The sequence below is a fragment of the Sesamum indicum genome, linkage group LG10 (assembly GCF_026168435.1).
Source record: "Sesamum indicum cultivar Baizhima isolate 11 linkage group LG10, ASM2616843v1, whole genome shotgun sequence".
NCBI classification, from domain to species: domain Eukaryota; kingdom Viridiplantae; phylum Streptophyta; class Magnoliopsida; order Lamiales; family Pedaliaceae; genus Sesamum; species Sesamum indicum.
In genome coordinates this window covers 10848754-10875108 of record NC_142666.1, presented here as the reverse complement: position 1 = coordinate 10875108, position 26355 = coordinate 10848754, and the positions used below count along the sequence as shown (strand labels likewise).

Genomic DNA, 26355 nt, shown 5'->3' with positions numbered 1-26355 from the left:
CTTCCATATAAAGCTTCATATGGAGCCATACCGATACTAGAGTGGAAACTGTTATTATACGCAAACTCCATTAGAGGTAGATGATCATCTCAATTGCCCTTAAACTCCATTGTACAAGCTCTCATCATATCTTCAAGGGTTTGGATCGTTCTTTCTGACTGCCCATCTGTTTGAGGATGAAATGCGGTACTGAAATGCAATTTTGTGCCCAATGCCCTTTGTAAACTTTCCCAAAAGCGTGACGTAAATCGAGGATCTCTGTCTGACACAATTGATATAGGGACTCCATGTAATCTCACTATCTCAGAAATATATAATCCAGCTAACTTATCCAGAGAATCAGTTATTCGTACCGGCAAGAAATGAGCAGATTTTGTCAATCTATCCACAATTACCCAAATAGCATCATGCTTCCTGAACATACGTGGCAACCCCACGACAAAATCCATAGTGATCTTCTCCCACTTCCATTCTGGTATTGATAGAGGTCGCAGTTTACCTGCTGGTGCCTGATGTTCTGCCTTTACTTGCTGACATGTCATACATTTAGCCACAAATTCAGCCACATCCTTCTTCATTGTCTGCCACCAGTAATAGGGTCTTAAATTTCGATACATTTTTGTAGTACCAGGGTGCATTGCATATGGTGCATTATGAGCTTCCTGCAAAATTGCTTCGCGTAACCCATCTGTATCAGGCACACATACTCGTCCCCCATTCACTATTACTCCATCAGCTCTTATTGAAAAATTTGTTTTCTTACCAAGTCTTATTCTTTCCAACATTCGTAATAAGAAAGCATCTCGAGTCTGTGCTTCTTTGATCTGATCCACAAAGTCTGGCTTAATTTGCAAGGCTGCCAATAAACCCGCTACCTGATCAACCTCTAGTTTCGTATTCATAGACCTCATCTCCAGTAGCAATGTCTGATTATGACTCCCCAGATTGGCTAATGTACTTGAACTCTTTCTACTCAAGGCATCTGCTACCACGTTCGCTTTCCCTGGATGGAAGTCAATAGTGCAATCATAATCCTTCAGCAATTCTATCCATCTTCTCTGTCTCAAATTCAATTCCTTTTGTGTCAAGATATATTTCAAACTTTTATGGTCAGTAAGGATCTGAAATTTTTCTCCGTACAAGTAATGTCTCCAGATCTTCAGTGCATGCACAATCGCGGCTAACTCCAAGTCATGTGTAGGATAATTTAATTCATGGTTCCTCAATTGACGGGACGCATAAGCAATTACCTTTCCGTTTTGCATCAACACACATCCCAAACCCCGTTTAGAAGCATCTGTATATACTATATATTCACCGCTACCAGATGGCAACACCAAAATTGGATTGGAGGTCAGTCTCTTCTTCAACTCATCAAAACTTTGTTGACACTGTTCCGTCCACTGAAATTCTACCCCCTTTCTTAGCAACTTGGTTAGAGGACCGGCAATTATAGAGAAACCCTAAACAAATCTCCTGTAATATCCAGCCAACCCTAAGAAGCTTCGGACTTCAGTGGCATTCTTTGGCCCTCTCCACTCCATAATAGCCTTTACTTTTGAAGGATCAGGCATAACCCCATCACCAGATACTACATGCCCAAGGAAAACCACCTGATTTACCCAAAATTCACATTTGCTTAACTTAGCATATAATTCCTTCTCTTTCAAAATCTGCAACACCATCCTCAGATGTTGTTCATGCTCATCTCTATCCCTCGAGTATACCAAAATATCATCTATAAACACAATAACAAAGTGATCCAGATATTCTTGAAATGTACGGTTCATTAATGCCATGAATGCCGCTGGTGCATTTGTTAACCCAAAAGGCATCACCAGAAACTCATAATGACCGTAACGAGTACAGAAAGCTGTCCACGGTATGTCATTCTCTGCTATCCTCAACTGCCAATAACCAGACCTCAAATCGATCTTTGAAAATATTGTAGCTCCCTTTAACTGGTCTAACAGGTCATCAATCCTCGACAATTGATATTTATTCTTTACTGTTACTCTGTTTAATTGGCGGTAGTCGATGCATAACCTCATGCTCCCATCTTTCTTCTTCACAAACAGCATTGGTGCTCCCCACGGCGAAGTACTCGGCCTGATAAACCCTTTCCCCAATAATTCTTCGATTTGCTTTTTGAGCTCATGTAATTCCACTGGGGCCATTCTGTACGGCGCAATAGAAATTGGGGCAACTCCCGGAAGAGTTTCTATGGTAAAATCCACTTCTCTATGCGGTGGCAATCCTGGTAAGTCATCAGGAAATACTTCAGGGAAGTCTCTCACTACCGGGATTTCTTCCAACGTGGGATTAACCTTTTCGGTATCTACCACATGGGCTAGATATGCTTCACAACCCTCTAACATTAATCGTCTTGCCTCCATGGCTGATATTACACAAACTGGTACTACCTGACGATCCCCCACCAATATTACTTTTGATTCGCCAGAACATTCGATCATTACTTCCTTTTTATAACAGTCAACTATTGCTTTATGTTGCGCTAACCAATCCATCCCCAGAATCACATCAAACTCCTTCAAATCCAGCACTATAAGGTCTACAGGTAAATTTACATCTCCGATTCTCACTAAACTCCCTTTTCTAACACTGTTCACTATCACACCCCCTCCCACGGGCAAATAAACCATCAAATTACATCCCAACGGACTATTCTCTCCCGGTATTTTAGATGCAAATTCGGATGAAATATATGAATGTGTAGAGCCAGGATCAATCAAAACATAAGCCGCAATGTCATATAACAATGTCGTACCTGATATCACGTCATTTGATGCTGGGGCTTCCTCTCTAGTAATGTTATATATCCTTGCCTGGGTCTGTCCCTGAGTAACTTGTGCTCCAACCCCCCTCATACCGCTACTAATGGCGTGGCCACTATCTCTTAAACCTGGGGTAAGTGTAAGTTTCATTAAAAAATAGGTAAAGAGTACAGAGTACAAGTACAGAGTACAGAGTACAACAATCAAACGGTTACATGGTGGTACCCCCAACAGACCAAGGGATACGCCAAAGTCTATAGAGTGCACATGTACTAATAGAACTGGAAAGATTAATACTAATTATCCTCTGTCTGACGTCTTCAATGATGCAGGTAGCTATCATACAATATTGCTGTATCTTGGGCAAGGTTCTTATAGTATGGCCTATATAATTCAAACTACTATATTTTAAATATTTATGCATGTAATTTAATATAAAAATTATAAGTTATATAATATACTTTTTTATAAAATTAAATTGAGCTTGTAAATAATTTTCTTTGTAAAACATATTTTCATATTGAACTTGTAAATTTTTTTTATGTATTATATAGTTTATATAAAGCTATACATTTTGAACATTATTGTTTAAATAAAAATTTGAGTAAAAATTTTAAAATTGTTTAAATAAAAATTTGAGTAAAAATTTTAAAATTACTAAAAGTAGTTTTGAGAGAAATTTTTTAATTAAATATACTTAAAAAGTGAAACAAAAAATATAAAAATAAGATAAAAGGGTGTTTTGTTCTGTCAACACTAAATTATTTTTTTACGGGGACTTTTGTTATAATAAACATAATTCAGGGGTCAAAATGTATAATAAAAATTTTATAATTTTGTAAAAGGTTTATTAGCGGTAAGATGGTCGCATGGTAAAACATCTTTCAACTCTCTCCTCTTTCTCTCTCTCTCTCTCTAGGGTTTTGTTTTTCATTGATTGCACGAAAAATTCCCCAATTGGTCGTATCTATTCGATCGAAATGGTAAGCAAATGCGCGTTCCTGATTTCCAATTAGCTTATACGCTATTGTTGGCTTACCCATTTTGTATCTCGTGCTGTGATTTATCGAATGTTTTGGTTTAATTTTGTAGGAAAATGGAGGCGGAGATTTGGAGGCGAAAATTGAGATGTTGCTGAATGTGGAGAAGCAGATGAGGCAAGTGGGTGATGTTGCAGGTACGAGGAAGGCCGTCACACCTCTAGTAATTCTTCTTCTCACACCTCAAACAATACCCCTCATTTTCTCCCTCCAAGAAAGCCAAAGCCGGCGAAGGAGAGACGCCGCAGTTCCGTCCTCCCACCGCCAAAATACCCTCACCCAACCCCACCATCAAACCATTTCCCTTCTCCTCTGTTCACTTCTTCGAGGAAAAAAGTTAAAGAAAGCAGGTGAAGTTCATGGTGGTATGGCCGACTCAAAGGTTCGAATGTGATGGTACGGCAGCACCCGCGGGAGAAGCAGCTGCGGATGTGGGTACAAATCCAAGAAAGGAAAACCCCACTGGTAAAAACCCTTAAACCACCGTTTTCTCCCCATCATCAAACCCCACCGACACTCACATGGTGAAACCCTCTCCCTTCATTTCTTTCTTCTTGTGTTCATTTCTCACCCAAAAAAACAGAGTAAAGAAAACCAAGAAAAGCAAGGGGGAGAGACAGAGCGAGGAGGAGGCCTCAAATTATGGTATTGCGAAATGTTACTACTGTTTGAGCAATCCTTCTTGGCCCAATATTTTCTCATTGTTCATATATTGATAGATAAAGAAGGAATACTGGAATACTCTCTGTTGATGTCCTAAGTTTGCTCTCACTTCCTTGCTTGCAAATACTTTCTCCCTCCATCTTACATGTCATCTTTATCTTGCTTTCTAGTGCTTCTTTTATTTAATTTTTGCTTTGACAATCCTAATGTGTTTAACTTGCTCTATTATAATATCATATGGTCAGTAATTTTCTTCTACTTAAAATTAGAAAAATGTTGCTAAGGATTGTTGGAACAGTTTACATCTGAATTTGATGAATGTCTTCTTCTAGGTTTGGGATTACACTGGTTTTGGATATACAAGGTACAATGCCAGAGACATTAACAAAGAAATACTAGGGTAAGCACAATTCTGCAGCTGTCTCCTTCCGTGATGAAACCTGTAATGTTCACAGATAATCTTGTTTGTGGTTTTCATTTAGGTGTGTTGTGGAGAATAAAGTGCTTCATAGATCTTTATTATCATGCTTCATAGGCCTTTCCCTCATTTTCTTTTTCTTTTTTTCGTTTAATCCGTAATACCCAAACCTGAGGGTATGTGTCTGTATAATTATCCCGTAATCTTCCTTTGTTATTCCAGCTCTTAAGATGTGACAATTTGTAAGACATGAACATTTATCTAAATAATGAGCGTTCCATGGTTGCTCAGGTGTCATTGCTAAGAGGATATAAATCAGACAGGAGACCTGCAAACTCGACAATGATGGCAATTCTGGATGGCTTTCAGAAGGCATATTCCGTTGATTTCAGACCACTCAATGTACTGCGCGCTGCTGCATTCCAAGGGGCTCATTATATTTCACCATTGAAAAGGCAAATAATCTCGTATGCATCTGGTGAGCAGAGATTTCCGCTTTTCTTATGACTTGTAACAGTTAATTTTCAGAACCATGCTAGTTCTTTTTGAATGATGAATTCTATTACATGAAGTTTTAATGGAAGCCACTTTTTCTTTTATGATGTTTCGTCCCCTTGACCTGTCCAAATCCAATTTTCATCCCTCTTTATCTTCTAATTCAAGAACCAGCTTCAATTTCTGATGGTTTTAAGGGCCTTCACAGTTTATCATTGTTGGTTATTACCATGAACAGTTCAGTCTCCTTTCCAAGTTGAATACATTCATCATCTAATACCATATTGTGAATGAGAGGCTGTTTCTGCTGTTTGAACAATCCTCAAATTAGGATTTTCTGTACAGTTTGGTCTTATGTAGACGCTATTCGTGATATTCCTGTATTTAGTCAGTTTGGGTAATATTGAAGCTGATGAGCTTCTGCTCAAATATTGTTTAATTTGGTAATTTACTGAGTTGTGGAGCTTTGTGAGTACATGTATCATGAATGATTATGCTACTCAAGATTGATTTATGATCAGCTACCCCCAAAACACTTTCATTTTTTTTTTCTCGAAAATATTCAACTTGTTAATAGATCTGAAACTTATGCGAACCGATTCATTAGTTCATTGGTAGTGCTAGCTATTCTTTTGAGTGGATGGGTGGGCTGGTCCTCGTCCCACGTTTATCTTTTTAATGTTGTTCAAGGGTTGAAGGAGTATAATATTTGGGCATGGAGATTGGGTGGTATTAAGTTAAGCACTAGTAGCACAATGACATTGGGAGGAGAATAAATGGAACATAAGTATTGTCAAAATCTTTTAGGTACCTTTGAGGACTTACCATGCAGGCGATCAATATAACAAAGGACGACGGTCTTGTTTATAAGAGTGTCACTTTTGGCTGTGTTTGTGTGTATGTAATGATTCATGTTGTTCTTAGTTGTATGATGCCCTTATAAGTTCATGAATGATGGTTGGTTAAGGCTTCGTCTTAACAACTACTTATCTTTTTAAGCAATGCATTGGTTGTTCATATATATATATGTGTGTGTGTGTAGACATTTGCCACATCTAATGCTTTTGTCAACGTCTTTGTGTTTCAATGTTTCTGGACCACATAGGTAACCAAGCTTGTACACTCGTTTAAGGAAGGTTCGGAGGAATGGTCCAAGAGGGCGGTAGAGCTTGAGGATTCATGAAGACTTTAGAAGTAAGTTCTATTTGTAATTTATTTATCCAACAATATTGAATGATGCACAGTACACTAATTCCTCTTGTGAACCTGCAGTTTGGTTGTGGAATTTCAAAATTATCTGCTTGTCTTATGTCTTCATGCATGCTGGATGAAGGTGTATGAGGTGGCAAAGACGGTCTTTGAAAACAATGACACAGAAACTAGAAAGTCTTTGCAAAGTGATAATGGTGGTAAAAAGTTGATCATTTTCTTGGCTTTCACTCTTCATTTCATCCATCAAGCATTCCTTTATATGTTTGCATTGTTATCTTGTCTTGATATTTATCATCTACATTATGGGGTTGTGATTTTCTTTTTATCTATTGCAAGTTTGTTCCTTTGATAAATAGTGTTGGATGCTTTTTCAGTGGTTTTCAATTACTTTACTACTGTGGTGTGGGTGTTTCTCATCTTGTTTAATTTGGTTGTGCTTTTATGTTATCTCATTCAAGTAAACGACGTGTATTGTGTTCTTTGTGGTATATCAAGCTCTGTGAGACATTTTGTTGTCGGGATGTCTGTAATTGTTTAGCATTTTAGGATTAGACTCTTGGTTCAATTGAAATTACATGAAACTTCTCATATTCTAATTTTGATTTGAACAGCCCAATTCACCTTCCAAATGAGATAAAACCATTTCAAAAGTAAAGAATTCCATGACATATATGTAGTGTTAATTAACACATAGGAACCAGAGGGTAACTTTTTTTTAAATTTTTGTTCATCCTTTGTTATCCTATCAAACTACTTTTGTTTTGTTTTCTTTTGCCAATTACTATCAAACTACTTCTGTTTATATTATATTTTAGTAATTTGACAAATAAATGTGATTTAGGAAGTCATAAGATTGAGACATGAATGTGCACTAGCGTTATGTGATTGTTGCTTTGATTAACTGTGGAGTCGTTGAGGCATAATTTCGTGCATTTTGAATTGCTTTGAAAGAGAGTTGGAATTTCTTTGCTTCTACTAAATCTTAGGATTCTTGTGAGATCATATTTGTTTGCTAAAACTCTACCCGATTGATCCTTATATCCCTAACATGGGACATGCATCCATTTTGAAAAATTCAAAGGCCCTTCCCCTTCCAGAAAAAAAAGAAAGAAAGAAAGAAAAGTAAGAAAAAGGAAATTACATCTACTCCGCTGGTTTAGGTCACTTAGTAACTGGGTAACTTCATCACAAATGTTGTTATTCACGTAAAACGGTGGCCGGAGCTATGAGTATGCAAAGCACTTTAGGTAAAACGTCTTTTGGTTGAGTAACCGGGTGCCTTCACCACAAGTGTTGTCATTCGCGTCAAAAGGCCAGAATGCGACGTTTTTTGGTTGAGTAACCGGGTGCCTTCACCACAAGTGTTGTCATTCGCGTCAAAAGACCGGAAAACGGCCTAAAGAACACAAGTCGCGGGCAAAAACAAAGGAAAAAAAAATGAAAATAAAAGCCGTGACTAAAGCAAAAGGGGAAGAAAAAAGAAAAAAAATTCATTAGTGGCCAAAGAAAAGAAAGAAAAGCGAAATCCGTCCCAACTAGGTAGATGTGAGGAGATACAAGGGTATTGTGCTAGCATCGAGGATGATAACACTTTGAAATCCATAGATTTTGTGGAAGCTTGATTGTCCTCCTCTATACTTGGCAAAACGAAGTGCTGTGATGTGATTGGCCTCTTACCCTCGTTATGATAAGTTAGCATTTGCATAATGTGTTGCGGCGTTTGTGTTTTGAGATTATGTGCACATAGTATTTCATTCTGTTGGAGGCAATAACTTTAATGACATTGCGGCATTCCTTTCTTTTCTTTATTGATTTATTAAAAAATTGTCACATTTCTTGGTGCTGAAAATTTTTTGTGTGTAAAATCCTCTACTTTGGCATGCCTTTTCTTATGTGACTACTATTTTTGGTTGGGAGGAGTAGGAGATAGATTCTGGCCTTGTATTTATTGTAACAATATTTAAATTCTATATTATTATAGTTTTCTTTAATCTTAATGAATTATTCCCTTTAGATTGCCATCCCAGCAGGGTGAGGGTGCAAGTACAGTATATAGCAGTAGTGCATCTTACATGACCGCCCCCTAAAAGGAAAATGTATGTGCTTGCATGTAAGAGTTAAAGAAGTCTACCATGGTGCATATAGACAAGTATTATAAATTTTTCACTTCTAATCTTTACTGGCCCATGAATGCGGTTTATCCAGGAATGTGAGGTTGGGAATCATTGTTAACTAATAATTGAAAATAAAATCAGATTCCGTTCTTGTGTTCCATCTTCTGTTAAACTCTTTAATGAAGTTCATCAGATATCTTTCAGTTACATTTGCTACACTTGGTGAGAACACGAGATGATGTCCCTGGATGTGCTTCTTAGTGCTGGTGTTCGTGGTGCAGGTGACTATTTATATGCTATCATATCATCTTTATCATTTGTCCCCTACACTCTTATGCAGAACCCATTCATTAGTTCATTGGTAGTGCGAGCTATTCTTTTGAGGGGCTAGGTGTGTTAGTGCTCTCCTGCATTTATCTTTTTATGCACTTGAAGTGTTGAAGGAGTAAAATTCAAGTCCATACTCGACAATAGATATTGGGTGGTATTGAGTTATGAGCTCACAGCAAGGTGTTTTAAATGAAAAAAAGATTACATCATGAGAAGAATATATGGAACATAAGTACTATAAAAATCTTTTAGGTACCTTTGAGGACTTAGCATTCCGCTAGGGATTTTCTTATCCATTGAAAATCAACAGATACAATTAGATACCATCATTTGTTAATAATTGGTCTGTGTTACTTTTTGCTGTTCTGCATCTTTAATGATTTAATCTTTGATTGCATTGTAAGTCACTCTCTTAAATTAATGTTTTTCTTGACCACTGGTGCAAAAAGCTCGAGAATTTGTTGTCACTTCCCAAGAGCTTATCACTCGGGGTTCAGTCCTGGTAAGTCACTTGTACTGGCTTAATTCCTATCGATGTTCATGTTGATCTATCTAGAGAAGTTATTTAATATCGATATCTGAAATTAAAGTGCTTATTCTGTTTATTCGATCTTATTATTGTTTTAGGATATTATTGTGGAGATGTTGCTGATATGGCTAATACTGAGTCGTCGAGTGTTGCAAGAGAAGCTGCAATACATAGTGCAGCTATTAGGTCTCCTCCAATGGTGTCTCGCTTCCAGTTATCATATGATCTTGCAGTCTTGTTATGTTCTAGGTTTGTTTTCTTTTCTTATGTGTGATCCTCTTCTGGTATCACGCAGAAATGGTCTCTTGGAAATTTAGTATTTTACTGGCATTCCTTTTCTTGTTATGCCCCTGTGCAGAAACCTATGGTAAGATAATAATTATTATTTAAAATTGAAATATATGCAAATAATTGCTTCATTTATGTAATATATGACTTTTGATCACAATTGGAATGTGTCGCGCTGTAGAATGATGCATGTTAGTTGGAGCTAAATGAAGGTAATTTGGTGGATATCTCTAAGTCATAAAGTATCAGAGCATTTTAGAGGATGTTTGATGGTTTTGATTTTTTGAGTGCAATAATGGCAATATACTAAAATTGTCTACAACAGTGGACATACTGTCCCCATATTCTTTTACAATTCCTTTCTCGAATTATGATATGCCTGTTGCTGTGTAAATTGTTGAACTTATGTACATGAGCAAGCAATTGCAATCTCTGGGATTTTTGCATCTAACTATTTGGACAATGCTCTGGTCCGTTGTTGTGGGATGGGATGTTTGATGCTACATTTAGGATATTCTATACAGTTTGGTCTTATGTAGACGTTATTAGTGATATTACTTTTTTTTAGTCAGTTTGGGTAAGATTGAAAGTGATAAGCTCGTGCTCAAGTATTGTTTCATTTAGTAATTTACTGAGTTGTGAAGCTCTGTGAGTACATGTATCATGAATGATTATGCTAGTCAAGATTGGTTTATGATCAGCTACCCCCAAAACCCTTCTATTGCATTTGGTCTCTGAAATATGCAACTTGTTAATAGATCTAGATCTGAAACTTTGAAATAATTAAGCAGGCTGTTCAATTTGAGAATTGGAGTTCATTTGTTACTGAACGAGGTTCTTTCTTATTTACTTTGTTATTTAAATAGGATATCTATTGTAGAGAAATTTCTGTTTTTCCTGCGCCAAAGGGACAAATAATGACATGGAAGGAGTCTTTACTTGATACACCTACCTATAGTTGGGTATGCTTGTTTTACAATGTTCCTAAAACGGGCGTGTTCTTTTTCAGGTAGGAGATGTGGCATTGTCCATATTTTACAGTATGGTAGCCCCTCATTCAAATATAGATGATCCTAGAGAGATTGTTACACCAATCCCCAGAGTAAAGAGGATCTTGTCAAGCTCACGTTGTCTTCCACATATTGCACAAGTAATATTTTTAAGTGCCTGTCCTTCTATTGGTTGTCTGTGCTCGTCCCAAATTGGCCAACTGAAAAAATCTACACTTATTAGAATAAAAAATTGCTAAAAAAACAGAAAGTTATGCTTATTATTGTATCTTTTGTTTATTTACCTGGAGAGCCTGAAAAATGTAAAGGTTGATATGTGGTTTCAAATAAGTTCCATCAACCTTCGTCCTCAAATATTTGAGATTTTCAATCTGGCAGTTCTATGATTTGTATTCGCTTAGGGATAGTAAGTCGAGGATTATGTTGATGGATATGCGAGGGTGGAGTACAGCATTTCCGACTTCTGTTAAAAGAGTTCTCTACCTACTAAATTTTGCTTGTACGTAGATCTGGTACAAGTTGGTTCAAAAGAATTATGAAGGGCTGTTCATTTTGTTTTTCCCTTCCCTCAATCTTTACTCGCTTCAACGAGCAGGCCATTCTTTCACGTATATAAAGCACTGGGCCCTTAAAGCATTCCTTTGGTTATGAGCTTGGTACATAAAAGATTGATGTGTGGAACATAGAGTAAAATAGGACCAGAGCTTTATCCTACAATAAACCGGTTGCCTTGCAAGCCATTTAAAATGGGAGTCAGTTGTCCGGTACTTATCGTCACATGAGATGCACATTGGAGACTGATTGAGCAAACAATTGTAGAAGGGTCACTGGAACTGTTGCACCTCTTTAAACTAAAATATAGTTTCCATGTAATATGCACTTAGGATATCCGCGTGTACTTGTATCCTTAAACTCCTGGTGTTTTAAAGATGCAACTTTTCATATTCTCTTGTGATGGTAATTATATTATAACACTTTCACTTTGGAAGTGGGGTAACTTTTGTTCCTTTCTTTGCCTTCCACAGAGGTTTGAGATGTTTTCGTTATTTTTTCTTTTGTTTTTAAGCTGAACTATGCAGTGGCTGGATGGTGGCTCCATCAATATGCACATTGTTTCTAGTGAACCGACTATTGTTGATGCTGCTGCTGCTCTGCTGAAAGCTATAGTTACTAGGAACCCAAAAGCAATGATCCGATTATACAGTACAGGCGCATTTTATTTTGCTCTGGCTTTACCCTGGTTCTAATCTTCTTTCAATTGCCCAACTCTTCTCAGTGACTCATGTTTATCAAGCTTTTCATGGTGGTGAGGAAGCTGCAATTTCCTCCTCTACCTTTGGCGAAACGAAGTGTTTTGGGCGGCCTCTTACCTGAGTCATTGCTTTATGTACTGGAACGTAGCGGCCCAGTTGCTTTTGCCGCAGCAATGGTTTCTGATTCTGACACTCCTGAGATTATTTGGACACACAAGATGCGAGCAGAAAATCTGATCCGTCAGGTAGCCCTGAATCTGCAACTGGAGTTTGCTACGTGTCTTTCACCCCAAGCATCTTTTGTTAACATTTAGTACTTACATTCAAAAACATGGTGGTAGTTGAGTCATCCTCAATGCAAATAAGTGCTGCATTTAACTCTCAGTTTTATTTGATTAGGTTCTTCAGCATCTTGGTGATTTCCCTCAGAAATTGTCACAGCATTGTCATTCCTTATATGACTATGCTCCAATGCCACCAGTGACATATCCAGAGCTGAAAGATGAAATGTGGTGTCATCGTTATTACTCGAAACTTATGTGATGAAATTAGATTTCCTAATTGGCTATTGTTGAACATGTTGAGTTTTTGCAATCATTGCTAGTAATGTGGAGAGAAGAGTTAACTCGAAGGCCAACGGACCTTTCTGAAGAAGAAGCTTGCAAGATACTAGAGATTTCCATTGATGAAGTATCCAGAGACGAAGCCCCTAAGAAACCAAGTTTTGAGTCAGTTGAGGAGATACCTAATATATCAAAGCAGATTGAGTATATTGATGAGGAAAAGCTCAAGAGACAGTATAGGAAACTTGCAATGAAGTATCATCCAAACAAAAATCCTGAAGAGAGGGAGAAGTTTCTGGCAGTGCAGAAAGCTTATGAGTGCTTGCAGGTATGCCAAATTCCTTGATCCTGTGTGAGGATCTGTCGTTACTCATTAAAAACGGAGACTATATGATTAAGCTTGAGAAAAAAAAAAAGAACATATAGACAAGGGATCTTATAAGCTGCCAGATCTTATTTCAAATGAATTAGTCGACTTGTTTAGACGCCGTTTTCACAATTAAGCTGTTTATTTGACTGGTAGAAAGTGCTCTAAAGGTATTTATGCTGTCAAGATGAGCCAAATGCTTTTTTACACATATAAATGGATATCAGTATTGGTTTTAAATATATGGAACTAGGAAGGACACGGGACTCTATATATATATTTAATTCTTAGATATGATACTACCTCAATTTAAGGTGTGGACCAAGAAATAAATTTAAATATATAAATTTAAGTGGCTTTTGCGGAGGAGTGAAAATGTAAATCATAGGGCTTTCCTATGAGGTTTGGTCTACTTACATATGTTTCCATTTGGTTTTGTTGCCTCCATCTAATATTTCATTCTGCAATCAGTAAACTTCTTGGAATATGATCAGCAAAGTTGGACAAAATTCCTAAGTTGAACCCTACGTATGAGGGTTTATATGAGGCATGTCTTTGGCCGGAATGCAATCCTCTTTAATTGGTTGTATTTCTTCATATTTGAGTTCCATGTTTCATATTTTCTTTTTAGTGATCTACTGCTTTCTTATTCCTCTTCCTTAGGTGACCATGCAAGGATTGCAAGGTCCCCAGACTTGGAGGTTGTTGCTTCTCTTAAAAGGACCAGTGTATTCTATATAGGCGATATGGGAATGTATTGATGCCATTCAAATATGCTGGATATCCTATGCTCTTAAGTGCCATTACAGTGGACAAGGATGATAAGAATTTTCTTTCCTCTGATCGAGCACATCTTCTAGTTGCATCCTCGGAGCTTGTTTGGTTGATGTAAATTCATCATCTGCCTTTAATTTCCATATCATTCCTCTTTAGATAAGTACTTTGTGAATGTACTTTTGCTTATGCTATTTCCACATATTTAACTTTCAGGTGCGAGTCTTCACCATTCAATGGTGAAGAGCTTGTGAGAGATGGTGGAATACCTCTTCTTGCAACACTCCTTTCCCGTTGCATGTGTGTGGTCCAACCAACAACTCCTGCCACTGAACCGTCCGCTACTATTGTTGCTAGCATAATGCGAACCTTTTCAGTTTTGAGTCAGTTTGAAAGTGCGAGAACTGAGATGCTCGAGTTTTCAGGATTAGTTGATGACATTGTTCACTGCACTGAACTTGAGCTTGTTCCTGCTGCTATTGATGCTGCCCTGCAGACCATTGCTCACCTTTCTATCTCCTCTGAAATTCAAAATGCCCTTCTGAAGGCTGGTGTATTGTGGTAAGATAGATAATTATATTGTTATGATTATGCTTTCATCAGTTTTCTAGCATGAGATTCTAGTTTCTGGAAGTTTGCAGAACATTACTGTTTCTGTTATGGATTTTTTGACCGTCCTTTTATATTTATCGCTTAACCTGGCTCCAAGTGACATATTGCTCAGTTACTTAGCTTCTATTCGTTCATTACTTTCACTCTTTTGCCCATATAATTCTTCGTAGCTCATATATGGATATTGAATAATGAAATTACCCATATTGGTCTATTTATAATGCTCTTTGTGCTCATGTGGATGACTTTGTTGCTGGTATTTTTTCTGTGTCTGTCTGAGCTTGTATAGAAAGCTTATTTGCTTGTGAAGGTGGTCATATTTTTATTTTTTTAAATTGAACAAATGTTGGAACTCTAGTGTTGAAGATGCTTTGTGGTGACTATTCTTTGAATGGCAGAATGTACTTTTTCTACATGAAGTGTGAACACTTAAGCTTTATGAACAATATGAATTTTGAAGCCACTGCATCAGCTGGCACATGACTGTTACATCTTACAAAAACCACTCCGATGTTTCTCAAAAAACTGCCGTACCTTGATGTTATAGTTTTCTCTTGTGGTCTGTTACTTGAATCGAGGTCCATTTACAAACTTGAGGGTTCATAGAGTTAATGTTTATTTGTTCGGTACCTTTTGTCGAGTCAATTTGCTTGCGAAGAGAGTCCAACTTTTATTTTAAAATTGAACAAAATCTTGGAACTATTGTGTTGAAAGTACTTTATGGTGACTATTCTTTGAAAGACAAAATTTCATTATTCTACGGCACTGTGGAAGTTTATGGTTTATGAACATTGTGAACTTGAAGGTCTCTGGATCAGCTGCCATGTGCCTGTTATATCTTAAAAACCACTCCACTGTTGCAAACTGCTTTATGGTCTTTCTCAGGTGGATTATTTTGTTTGAATCCAGGTCCATTTTAGGAACTTGTGGTTTTATAGGGTCACTTTTTGTTTGTTCAGGTACCTTATACCATTGTTGCTCCAATATGATTCGACGGCAGAGGAATCAGATAAGACAGATGCACATGGTGTTGGAACTAGCGGTCAAATAGCAAAAAAAATACATGTTGTAAAAGCATCTCATGCCTTGTCAAGGCTTAGTGGTTTGGTTGACGAGGAGATCCCGACACCCTACAATCAGGCTGCAGCTGATGCCCTTAGAGCTTTACTAACCCCTAAACTTGCAAGCATGCTGAAAAATAAATTAGCAAAAGACCTCCTATTCACATTAAACTCAAACTTGGAGTCCCCTGAGGTAAATGCTGCAGATTTTGCATTTTGACAAAGAAAAAACATATTAGGTGCTACTTGAGCATTGCCTCATCTTCTTGCATCAGTATCTGCATATTTTCTTTGAATGTTGTGAAACTCAGAGCAGTATAACAGGGCAGGCTTCTTAACATACCTTTTCTGTTATGTAGGCAATACTTGCTTCTTTCTTCTTTTGTAAGTACTTTGTTGGTCCTATTAGATGTAGATAACTGAGGGAAAAAAGAGAGGAAAGCAATATGTTCTACATGTTTGTGTTATTAAAAGGTTTCAAATTTACGTCCTTAGATCTTCTTGGCTTTAACTACTTGGTATGTAGTTGTCATGAAGATTCTATAACTGATTCAAGTTTAATTTTTTTTTTCTTTTCCCGGTTTACTTTTCTACTAGCAAATCCGGGTGTGGTGGTGGCATGGATGTTTTCTGGACGTTCTGCATTTAAATCTAGAGAACTCAATTATCCTTTGAACTGTCTTTTGCACTGAACATAGTATTTAATTCAAAGAATCTCTTGTGGTTTCTCATCTAACATATGTTATGGTACTCGTCGCATGTGCAACTTCTTCAAATTTGTCGTGTAGCCCTCTAATTTATAGTTCTTTCTTTTTCTTTCTTTTTTGTCTTCCATGTTTCTTTTAAACTCTTTTAATGAAGTTCATCACATAATTTTCTTTCAGTTACATTTGCTACACGTGGTGAGAAGACCACGGTGAGTTCCCGGAAGTGCTTTAGTATTGGTGTTCCGTGGTGCAGGTGGCTATTTATATGCTATCATATCATTTTTATCATTTCTCCCCCAATTTTTTGTGTTGCTGGGTTCTCATTTTCTTGGACTTTTGAGTAATTGGAGCCTATTTTTTCATTGTTTTTGTTGCTCTGTTTTAATTTATCTAGTAATAATAGCGTTTGTGTTCTACTACCTTGCATATTTGCTTCTTTGCTGTTGAAACTCTGTTGTTGTTCTCCATTTTCAATTTTTTTTTTTCACAGCATATATAGTCAACTAATATATCGTAGAACTCTTGTAAAGTTAATCTGCTCCTGTGATAGAGATTGTGTTCTTGCTTGAGTGCTTGGACTCGCGTTGAAGTAACTTCCTCCTCGCTTGTACAACTCTTTGACAACATAAGAATTGGCGGGTGATGAATACAGTTGTTGAACAAAACCTTCCAGCCAAAAAGGTGAGAATAGATCCATCCTCATACACTCTCATTTTTTATTTAAAAGGGTATATAATTGAAATAATACATAAGTGGCGTTCACACTTTTATTTTAGTATAATATAATAATATATAACTGTAAATGAAAAGCATACTAAGTTATTGTGTCTATTATAAATTTGTGAATAATTAGCTATTATATTTCTTCATTTATGACTGTCGTTAAATAATTTTATAATTAATTTTTAGTTTTTAATTTATTCGCATAGGATAATGGAGATAGTATTTGTCTTTTTTTATATTTCTTCTTTTTTGTGATGACAGTTATATCTTTTTCTTATAATAATAGATTGTTAAATTATGTATAGTAACTTTGTAATTAGTTAATTTATGTAAAATCAAGTTAGTAGTTGAATTCTAACTTGGATGTTATATGGTAATTGGATTCAATGGAAATGGTTTATATGCAAATTATATTGCATAATAAGAATTATTTATGATTTATTATATATTAAAAATTATTTGTAATGAGAAAGTCACCATTATTTTATTTATTTTATATTTGTTTCACTTATTAATTAAATTTCTTATTTTATTTGTCGTGTTGTGAGAAAAAAATGTTTTAAAATTGATGGAATGAATTGGAGTGCTACAAATTAAAATTTTAATTGATTATTTAATTTAAAGATTAATTAAGAATTTAATGATTTAGAAATTACATATTACTTGAAAAACTATTAAGTGGACCAAATATTTTAATGCAGTATATATGTTAAATAGTAAGACATCAATTATCTATTGGTTTGTTTTACACACACACATACACACATATATATATATATATAAATGTACTGTTGTCATTATTTATGGTTTAATGATTTTGAATTTTAATATTTATAAATTTTTACAAGTTTGGTTTGAAATTTGACCAAATTTGTAAGAATTTATAAACGTTAAGGATCAAAAATCACATCAATGGCTAAATAAGTCAAAATTAATCTTATATGTAAATATTTGGAACCACGTGACCATGACACTTATTTGTACTTTTTGAATTTTAAAATAATTATTTTTAAAGAAATTGTCTACATGAATATTATATTATACAATTATATTTTTTTATATTATGTATAATTTACTGTAGAAATAAAAAAATATTTATTTGCATACATAGAATAAGAAAATTAAATTAATTGTACATAAATTGTTTACAATTATATTAATATTTTATGATTTATTATACTAATAATATTTTCATACTATTATATTGTTATATATAGGGTACATTATATTTATGGTCCCTTTTTGTTTTATTTTATGTGTACCAATGTTATAGGAAAAATTACATATTTTTGGTTTCTTAATGTTGTCGTATAATAGGACTTTTAAAGAATCTACATGCCTTATATAATTATATTTGTTATATCATTTATGAATTACCTTTATTCCATATTATTAGATAGATATTTATTCACTTTATTAGGCAATAAAAAAAAATAATTGAATTTATTGTACAAAATAAATAAATAGTCCATATGGTTATTATATTTGTAATTATAATTGAATTTATTGTATTTATAATTCTCATGTAGGGTTAGGAGTTAGGATATAAAATAATGGTCTTATAATTGATAGTAGAAAATTAGAATTACGTCATTTAATTATATTTTTAATTATTTTTTTTGGGGATATGTCATATATTTATATATAGGATGATGTTAATATTATTATATTTTTATTTTTATAAGTTTTTTATCAATATTTTTGGACCAATTCCTAACGAAACAAGGGTTAAGCCTAAAACAATGAACAGTGTGTGTAACTTAGAACTTTTTGGAGGAAAATATAATTTTTTATTTTTAAGTTAATTCTAAATTTATTCATTAATTATGTCAAGTTTATTTTGTTAATAAAATTTTAATGGCAACTTAGCTATTTCTTTAATTAATTTTGTTATTCATAATAATTACTAGTTAATTTTTATGGATTAGTCGTCATGTACATAATTAACATTAACATTAATGTTTATAAATTTTTATAGATTTGGTTGAAATTCGATCAAATCCGTAAGAATTTGTAAACATTAGAGATCAAAAATCATATTAGATAAAATACAGTAGCTTGTGAAAAATATATAATAAAAAAAGCCAAAAATAATTTTATATGTAAATATTTGGATCATGTGACGATGACATTTATTTTTACTTTTTGTACTCTAAAAAAATTAAATTTAAGATAGGATTTAAAAAAAAAATATTTACATGCTTATATTATTATAAAGGTTAAAATAACAAAATAATTTTTTTCTTTTTATTTTTTTTGGTGCACTTTCTGTACTAAAAAAAAAGTAATTAGTTAGACTAAGAATAATTTATGTACTAAAATTATCTACATACATATTATATAATTATCTATGTTATATTGTTTATGAATTACTATTATAATCATATTGTACATATTATTATATATTTATTCGCTTTATTAGATGAAGATTGAATTTACTGTACAAAATTAAATAAATTGTCTATATATAGGTAGTTATTTTTTTGCACTAGTTGTTCCTTGTTTTGTCATTTTCCTTTTAATTGATTTTGTTAATTTATTATGTGGGTAGTTATTTTTTTGCACTAGTTGTTGTGGTATTTCTACATGTATATAATAAATAAATTTTATAATGTAAAAGTAATTATTTGTTAGATAGTAGTTTTAATAATTAAATGATATCTTTGTGTTAATTTTTAATAGAAAAAATATTAGATGGATAAGTCAGTTTTCTAATTTTATATGTAAGCTAATATTATTACTTTAAATTTTGATTTTGTAACATCAAAAATTAAAAAAAAAACTAATTTATTATTTATATTAAAATAAAATTTTAATTTATTAAAAAAATATAATATATGGTCAGAGTTTATTATTAAGGTATATAACCAAACATTACAAACATATCGTTGCTTTGGATGTTTCGCAGTACAATTAGTAAATAAAAATTAATTTTTAAATTTATTTGAAGATAAAATTTTTATTTTATTTATTAGAATTTGTGGTAAATACTTATTAAAATTACAAGTTTTTTAATTTTTATTAAAAAAGATAAAAAAGTCCCCCTTTGGTAGCCCTTCCCACATGATGCTAAACAAAGGCTGTTTAGGTGGCACCAGCGAGATTCATCTAAGATAAGGTCGTGTCGCGGCTGTTTCATGTTTTTCAGTTTTTTTATTAAATTATGGGCAAAAAGAATATTTATCTAGCTGGACAGTGATCTTAAAAATTAAATTTTATGAAACATAATTTTACTTGTATATTATTACGTTTCGAAATTATACTTACATGTTCTGTCAAAATTCTCCATTTACATTTTACCTTTTTTGATATGATTTCGACATAAAATATTGGATTAGCAAATAAGAATTATAGAAATCTTGAATTTCGTCAGTCATTGAATATTTTTATGTATAATTTTGTACTTAGAATGAATGTAGGTTATGTATATAGAATGGAGTTAATATTATCATATATTCTTTTATAAGCAAGTATTATTACATATAAATGTGATTGAGGGGGTAAAATTAAAAATTTGTGTAATTTTTTGCTATCGTCAGTATTTTTTGTCTAATTCTTAACAAAGAGGGTCAAATTAGAATTTTTTGTTTTCGAAAAAAAGTGCAATTCTCATTTTTAAAAGCAATATAAGTATAATGAACCTTAGATTAATCATTTCTCAATTATCTTCTTTAATCATATTATATTATATTATTTGAAATGTTGAGGTGGATAAGTTATTTGGTCCTTATTTTGTATTATATTTAGATTTAATGGTGACTTATTATTTTCATGAGTAGATTTGAATGTATTCTAATTATTCGTAATTTCTTTAATATTATGCTTATATATTCCTATTTATATTGTAGGTATTAATTAATTTTGTTAAATTTATAATTATAATCATATTATTAATCCAACGATGGGACTATATACTTAACTTAATTTTCTTTTTTTTTTTTCACTTTATGTACTCTAAAAAATAAAATTAAATTAAACTTAAAATTAAATGATTATTAGGACTTTAAAGAATCTACATGCATTTTATAATTATATTTATTGTATTATTTATGAATTACCATTATAATCATTTCATATTATTATATTTTTAGGAAAAAATCCAGAGTCACCCCTGTAATAATAGGAATGTTAAAAAAACTCCATATGAAAAATTAAAGTACCAAATACTTCCCCTATAATATAAAATAAAGTTTAAAAAATCCTTCGTATAAAAATTGGGGCAGTGTGATTATTTATTCGTAACATAGGCGGTGATTTTGTATATTAAAAATTTCATGGGGAGATTTTTGATATTTTGTTATATTACAAGGGTCAAAATGAATTTAACACTATATTTTTATTTTTATAAGTGTAGAATTAAAATTTTATCAATATTTTTGGACAATTCTTAATGGATTCAGTGTGAAAGTTTGAATGGTGTGTGTAATTGTAGAACTCTTTGAAGAAAGTCATTTTTAAGTTAATGTTGCTTATTATTATGTGGTTAATTACTATGTAATTTATTAGACTTAGAGAGTGTTTTGCCTATTTTAGAACATAGGGAGTGTTTGTCTATTGAATATCTAGATAGTGGTTCTAATAATTAAATATTATAATCATAACACAAAAACGTAATAATTATTTGGATTATATAAACATAGTTCTATCTGATAAAATTTAGTAATGTCAAAGTGTAAGTGTGAAAAAGTAATCACATAAAAACTAACAAATTTATAATTTATTTTGAATAGAAATAAAGAAGAGGGATAGATTAGTTTTCTAATTTTATAAATTTTAATTTTTATTATATTTAATGTTATTTGTATTATATTAAAAATTTATAAGTTATATTAAAATAATTTTTTACATTTAAAAAATATAATGTGGTTAGCATATATTAAAATATTTAATAAAAATTGACTTTGATTTTTTATTCATTTGAAGATAAAAGTTCTCTAATTTTATTTTTAAAAAATTGATTTTATTAGTAGAATGTGGTAAATATTTATTAAAATAATTTCAAGCCAATTATTCAATTTCAAATAATTATTGATATATTAATATTTATAAAAATTCTCTCATTTTTTATTTTGAAAATTATAATTTCATCTATTTTAATATGTAACATAAGAGTCGTATCAGATCTAATTATTTTAGATATAGAATGACTTAAAACACAATGAATATTATACGGGTAGAATTTGAGTAGAACATATAAATAATATCAATGAATATTTAAGGAGTCTAAATTCGAATAAGATAATACCCACATATTGGCAGATCTAGAAACTAGACTTGATAAATACACCCCCTCTATTGGTCACTAATCGAGTCTAAATAATAATAGTGCCACGCTGGGGCCACAAGCCCAGGCCCCAACACTCAAAGTAAACAAGAAACAAGCTTTTATTGAATTAGGCTATTTATCCTAATCCCAAATGAACGGCCCTAAGTCGAATGACAAAGTGAGAAATCCCAAAATTTTAGAAAGCAAATTGTGATAATTTAATATAATTTGAAGCAAATTGTGATAATTTAATATAATTTGACCATCTAAAATAAAATACTTGTTCTGGAAGAAAACGTATGTTTTTTAATTAATTTGAAGAGTAAGCACAATAGAGTAGCAACCACATTTATTTCTGAGACGGCACAGTTTTGAGCAATAGGATTCCAACACTGGAGACAACCAAAGAGTCATGTGCTATGTATTCGTCCTTGATGAGAGCTCTTTTCCCATAATATTCATGTAGGAGCCTGCTCAGATTATCGATCTGTTGAATGATTTGACGTTGTCCTCTAGTAGTACCTAAAATGAAGAATTGATTGATGGAGATCATTAACAAGGAACAAAATTTGACATGTCTAATACTTGATGTCTATTAAACTATAGTGTAATTGTACTAATTACTCTTATCTTTGCATAATTATGCATACATACACCCATAAAAATATGTCAACTTCATTACACTGATATCCTATCACCAATTTTTCGATCCGAAAAAATTCATGTCAGCCAAAAAAATTTTAAAAATTGCAAAATAACCATATTAACTTGGTCAAATATTTATTTAATTTTTCATGGATCATAATCCCTCAACATTTATTTATGTAATTACCAAACTTTAGCAGGGTGTCAGAGTAATATCTTGGGTAAGAGCAATATAACACCATATACTTTTCATACAAATTTTTAATTTAAAACTAAATTCATAACATTGCAACTTTTAATGTTAAAAGTCTTCAAACTAAAAGTAACATATTACTTATTAATTAATAAATTTTAAAATTAAAATTTTTGTGTAAGTATATTATCCTCTATTTTTTATGTATAACTAAAATTTATTAAAGTTAATAAATTATAATTTAAAAATACAATTTTTGTTAAAACTAGTAAATTATTATTTTAACATAATTTAGTAATTTTTTTATTTATTAAATTATTCTTTTTCACCATTTCTCCATCATCGATCGCCCTGCCCTTGCCGTCGCCCATCGCTTTGTTTTGATTTGTCTAATGTACTTAAATATTTATTAAATAGGTAGTTTATTATAATTTTGATTTATTAAACTATTCCATTATAATTTTATCTCAATTAACCTATGTAAATAAATTAATTATAAAATTACTTATCCGTGAACATTTATAAGGAAGAAATATAAAATATATCTTCCACATTTTTATAGTACTACCAATCTTGAGGTGAATATAAAATTTATAAGATTTGAAGTAACACAAAATTTTCAAATACAAATAATATAAAATATTATTAAATTTCTATTTAAAACAATAATATTAACTTCAATTATTTTTATTTTGAATATTATTATTGTTGGTACATAAAATTAAAATATGCTAATTGTAATCTAAAATATAATTACGAGTTAAGTACAAATATATAAAGAAAATTCATTACTGGTTTTTATATTAATTATAAACTTATTTTACTTCTATACTTTATTTTGAGAAGGATTTCAATCGTGACTTTTTCTCTTTTATAGTTAATTTTAGAATTAACAAATTTTGTATTTTGTAGATATAATTATATCTTTTACAAAGATATAATAAATTTATAAACGATATAATTATAATAAAATATATTTATTTTTTAAATAAAATTAGTGATTTTAATTTATATAAATATAAATTAATACTAAATTTTACATATAATTTAGCTGAGGTAGTTTTTCTTCTAAAAAAAAACTTGACCAAAATTATAATAAATGGGAGAGTGGGGGTTGAGATACTTCTAATTTTGTTGGTTTGTTTTAGTTTTTCCATCTTCCATGATAGAGGCTATTTTTAGTAAATAATACAGTGTGAATGTAAAAAATAATTAGTAGAAAAAAAATAACGATGACATTATCTTTTTATCATTCCAATTTGTTTATAAAAAAAAATAATAATATTAATCTGACTCCACATACGTATAAAAATATTAAATCAGTGACAACTAAAAATTTAGATAATATTTATTTGCTAAGGTCAGCGTTTTGCATTTAAACCATGAACAGAATCAAATGTAAATGAAAAATCTATAAAACCACCGACTAACCAAGAAAGATGATCTTTTCACCCATAAAGAAAAAATATAGCGCCAAAATATTCTTTAAATTATTTATTTTAGAAACTTTTAAATTTAAAATAAAACTACAAGAATTCAAGATAAATTTTTACTTGAAAGTGAGTTATTATTTTCTTTGAAAATATTTCAATGAATTTTTTACCATATATAATAGTTAAAAAATTATAATTTTTTAAAATAAAAAAATTAGAGAACTTTTATAAATTTAGTTATAATTAATTATTAATATATTAGTAACTATTTGAAATTAAATTATTAATTGGCTTGAAATTATTTTAATAAATATTTACCACAAATTCTACTAAATAAAATCAATTTTCTAAAATAAAAATCAGATAACTTTTATCTTCAAATGAGTGAAAAATCAAAATTAATTTTCATTAAATATTTTAACATATTTGACTACATTATGATTTTTAAATGTAAAAATTTTATCGAAATATAAATAATAAATTAATTTATAAATTTCTAATATAATACAAATAACATTAAATATAATAAAAATTAAAATTAATAAAATTATAAAATTAATCTATCCCTCTCATCTTTACTTCTTTTCAAAATAAACTATAAATTAATTTATTTTTATGGTCATATTTTTTCACACTACACTTTAACATTACTAAATTCTATCAGATAAAACTATGTTTATATAATCAAAATAATTATTACGTTTTTGTATTTATCATTATAGTATTTAATTATTAGAACCACTGTCTAGATATTCAAATAAAATATTATTTTAATTCAATTTTATAATGTTTACTATGTACACGATGACTAGTTCTTAAAAATTAAATAGTAATTAACCACATAATAATAAACAATATTAACTTAAAATAAAAAATTATATTTTCTTCCATAAAGTTTTTAAAATTATACACACCATTCAAAACTTTCACACTTAATCCATTTGGAATTGTCCAACAATATCGATAAAATTTTAATTTTACACTTATAAAAATAAAAATATATAATACATATAAGACTAAAAATGTTAACTTAGTGATGTAATTGTAAATTTTAAGATCAGTTCTAAGGTCAGCATTTTATGTCCAAACTCCTAATTTTACATGATAATTATATATATACAGAAAAATATATAAACACAATATTAAAACATGGACTATTTATTTTTTTGTACAATAAATTCAATTTTTTTCTTTTTTTTTATTGCCTAATAAAACGAATAAATATATATCTAATAATATGAAAGATTATAATGATAATTCATAAATACTACAACAAATATAATTATAAAATGCATGCAGATTCTTTAAAAGTCCTATTATAATTTAGTTTTAAGTTTAATTTTGTACACAAATTATTCTTAATTCGAAATAATTAATTTTAATTTCTAGAGTACATACAATAAAAAAAAAAAAAATTAAGTTAGATATACAGTCCCATCAATGGGTTTTGCTATACTTATTTTTTCCTAAATATTTGAAAAATCTTCTCAATTTGGCTATACTATCAATTTTGAAATAAATCCATATAATATTCCTCAATAGCTCGATGAAAGTCTTGAATAATTATTTGTTAGTACATTTTGTTTTCAAAAGAATTTCATAAGCTATATTTTATTTAGTAGTTAACTAGCATTATTTTAAATTTCATATTTGTGGACATAATTATATATTTTATAATCAACAGTGTGAAAAAGATAATATACATATAAGATGTTTATTATATTTTTTAATTTATGAAGATAATGTTTAATTTTAGTAGTTATTCAAACAAAACAAAATTTTAGAGATCAAGACATTCAAGAAATAAAAAAAAGGACAAAAAAAAATCTACAACAAACTTAACGGCAAGACTATTTACTAATAT

General features: G+C 31.2%; 3 long non-coding RNA genes across 3 annotated transcripts; all 3 read left to right on the top strand.

The window, feature by feature from the left end:
- Positions 1 to 4438: 4438 nt before the first annotated feature.
- LOC105179632 (uncharacterized) lies at positions 4439 to 6568 on the top strand. The gene is made up of 4 exons (XR_016067962.1): positions 4439 to 4480; positions 4831 to 4898; positions 5208 to 5394; positions 6517 to 6568. It is a non-coding gene; the product is annotated as an uncharacterized LOC105179632 (long non-coding RNA).
- A 1-nt stretch (position 6569) lies between these two features.
- On the top strand, positions 6570 to 9009 carry LOC148786632 (uncharacterized). The gene is made up of 3 exons (XR_016067961.1): positions 6570 to 6605; positions 6684 to 6820; positions 8942 to 9009. It is a non-coding gene; the product is annotated as an uncharacterized LOC148786632 (long non-coding RNA).
- A 3802-nt stretch (positions 9010 to 12811) lies between these two features.
- Positions 12812 to 14273, top strand: LOC105179642 (uncharacterized). The gene is made up of 3 exons (XR_016067991.1): positions 12812 to 13038; positions 13741 to 13965; positions 14068 to 14273. It is a non-coding gene; the product is annotated as an uncharacterized LOC105179642 (long non-coding RNA).
- Positions 14274 to 26355: the final 12082 nt, after the last annotated feature.